Source organism: Chrysochloris asiatica, unplaced genomic scaffold (genome assembly GCF_000296735.1).
Source record: "Chrysochloris asiatica unplaced genomic scaffold, ChrAsi1.0 scaffold00250, whole genome shotgun sequence".
Taxonomy (NCBI): domain Eukaryota; kingdom Metazoa; phylum Chordata; class Mammalia; order Afrosoricida; family Chrysochloridae; genus Chrysochloris; species Chrysochloris asiatica.
This window is the reverse complement of record NW_006408768.1, coordinates 423,436-426,298: the sequence shown is the minus strand read 5'-3', so window position 1 is coordinate 426,298 and position 2,863 is coordinate 423,436. Positions and strand designations below refer to the sequence as shown.

The 2,863-nt window shown below is 38.3% G+C and overlaps 1 pseudogene; it reads right to left on the bottom strand.

Moving 5' to 3' along the window:
* Window positions 1-489: 489 nt before the first annotated feature.
* On the bottom strand, window positions 490-894 carry LOC102812854 (annotated as a pseudogene).
* Between the last annotated feature and the right edge of the window lie 1,969 nt (window positions 895-2,863).

Below are 2,863 nucleotides of genomic sequence, written 5' to 3'. Positions count from 1 at the left end.
GACCCTGTATAGGGTTTCCGAGGCTGTAAATCTTTACGGGAGCAGAAAGCCTCATCTTTCTCCCATGAAACAGCTTGTAGTTTCAAACTACCGACCTTGCGGTTCGCAGCCTGATTTGTAACCACTACGCTAACAGAGCTCCTTATACTATTTAATTAGTAGGGTTTAATTAGATCAGGTGTGTGTTATTACTTCTCAGGCAGAGTAATTACTTCTGCATGTTGTTTCCCTTCCTTTTACATATTTGAGTAACTTTGTAATAAGCAAACCTTCTTCCACATTCAGTGATGTGAATGTGCACAGATATAATCTATAACATGAGCAACTGGATCCATCCTCTAATCTTCAGTTCACCATTACAGGGAGTTTCCATAATGATCTTCAGATATTTTAGTTAAACTTCCACTTCGAACATTAATTGTAAAAATTAAGTGTTAATTTTTAAAAAGTATGGAAATTCCAGACAAAAAACACTGGGCCCATTTATAGTCATGCTGAGGAGAGTGGTCCTTGGACAGCTATTGCTTCTATCTCAACACAGCCCCTTTGGGCAAAGCAGCAACTTGGTAAGCAGCTCTCGTAGGAAAACTACTCTTGCAATACTGTGTGTAGATGTCATTGACAGCAGTGAAGTCATTTGTCAGCCAGCAACACAGTTGTGTTTACCACATTACTGAAGTCACAGCCTGCCACTTTCAAAATCTCACCCATGTTTTTAAGAGCTTGTTCAACTTTTTCTACAACTCCTCCTGGAACAAGCTATCCTTTTGAAGGATCCATATCTAATTGTCCTGAAATGTAGACAGTCCTGCCGACTAACACAACTTGACTGTAGAGACCAATGGCCCCTGGAGTTTTCACGGTGCTGATCACCTTTCTGATCAAGGACGACATGGCTAATCCTTTTGGCCAGCAGTCAGTGGAAAGTGCAAAACACTCACTATACCAGCCTCACTCCTCACTGAACTAATGAGCCCTGGGGTTGGGTCTCCGACCTAAGCTGTTTAATTTCTTGACTGCAGTTTCCAACAGTGTTGATAGTGAATCCAAGCAAAATAAAGTCTTAAACAACTTCAATCTTTTTTCCATTTATCATTATGTTATTTATTGGTTCAGTGGTGAGAACTTTTGTTTTCTTTTTATAGAGTTGCAGCCCATACTGAAGACTGTGTTCTTTGACCTTCTTCACTCAGTATTTTAAGTTCTTTTCCTGTTCAGCAAGCAAGGTTGTTTCTCCTGCATATCACAGGTTGTTAAGGAATCTATCTTCCTCCAATCCTGATAATATATTCTTCTTCATATAATCTAGTTTCTTGGATTATTTACTTAGAATATAGATTGAATAAATAAGGTGAAAGAATGCAACCATAGCACACATCTTTTCTGCTTGTAAACCATTCAGTGTCCACTTGTTCTGTTTGAACAACTATGTACAGGTTCCTCATGAGCACAAATAAGTGTTTTAGAATACTTATTCACCCAAAATATTGTCTGTCGCTTGTCATGAGCCACACAATCGAAAGCCTTTGTGTAGTCAGTAAAGCACAGGTAAATATATTTCTGGAGTTCTCTGCTTTCAGCCAAGATCCATCTGACATCAGCAATGATAGCCCTCAATCCATGCCTTCATCTGAACCCAGCTTGACCTCTGGCAGTTCCTTGTCAATGCACAGTTGCAGCCATTTTTGAATTATATTGAGCAACATTTTACTTGCTTGTGGTATTAATTATATTGTCCCATCATTTCCACAGTCTGTTAGATCACCTCTCTTTAGAATGGGCACCAATATGGATCTTTTCCAATAAGTTGGCCAGGTAACTGTCTTCCAAATTTTGGGCATAGATGAGTGCGTGCCCTCAGTGCCACCTTAGTTTGTTGAAAGATTTCAGTTTGTATTCCATCATTTTCTGGAGACTTGCTCTTTGCCAATGCTTTCAGTGCATCTTGGACTCCTTCCTTCAGTATCCTAGGCTCTTGATTAAATGATACCTTGTGAAATGGTTGATCATTAACCATTTCTTTTTGGTTCAGTGACTGCAATTTGTTCATCTTTTGTATTACTAGAGTCTCATACTCAACACAGAGTAGATGCTTAAAAAATACTTGTTGAATATATGAATTATTTCATTGAAAATGTATTAATAATAACTTTTTTTAGTTTTTCAGTCCTAAAATAATATATGCTATTTATTGTTTTTAAGTGTAATCGAGATGGTTCCTCCACATAGAGACCTTGTATAGGGTTTTCAATAGGGTTGTCAATCTTTGCTGGAGTAAAAAGCCTTACCTTTTACCCAAGGAGTGACTGGTTTGCAGTCTAGTGGAGCCACTGTGCTCCTGATATATGCTATTGCTTGATATAAAAGCAGAGCGTGATGTTTTGATTCTTGTGTCATATTCATTAACAAGGAGCTGTTGGTTAGAGCAAAGAAAAGTGTAGAAAATAAAAGACTAAAGGATACAATGCAAAAAACTAATGCATTTCTAGTGTGGTACTGTAGGATCTGCACTGTATTATGAACCAGAAGGTCAGCAGTTCCAACCTATCAACTGCTCCTTAGAAACCCTATACAGGGTTACTATGAGTTCAACTGACTGCATGAAACTTAATGACATCATGGACCATAAGAACCACAGCCTCTACTACCCTGAAACTGAATAACTAGATGGTGACCAGTATCTCAATCAAAGGTCCTGGACAGAAAGGGAGGATAAAAACATAAAACAAATGTCAAAATCATAAAAAGACCATTCTTAATGTCTGATAGAGATGGGTGAAACCTCTTTGACCATGGACCTTAGATACCATTTGAGCTTGCATCTGAACCCACACCCAGGATTAACGTTCATTCAAACAATACA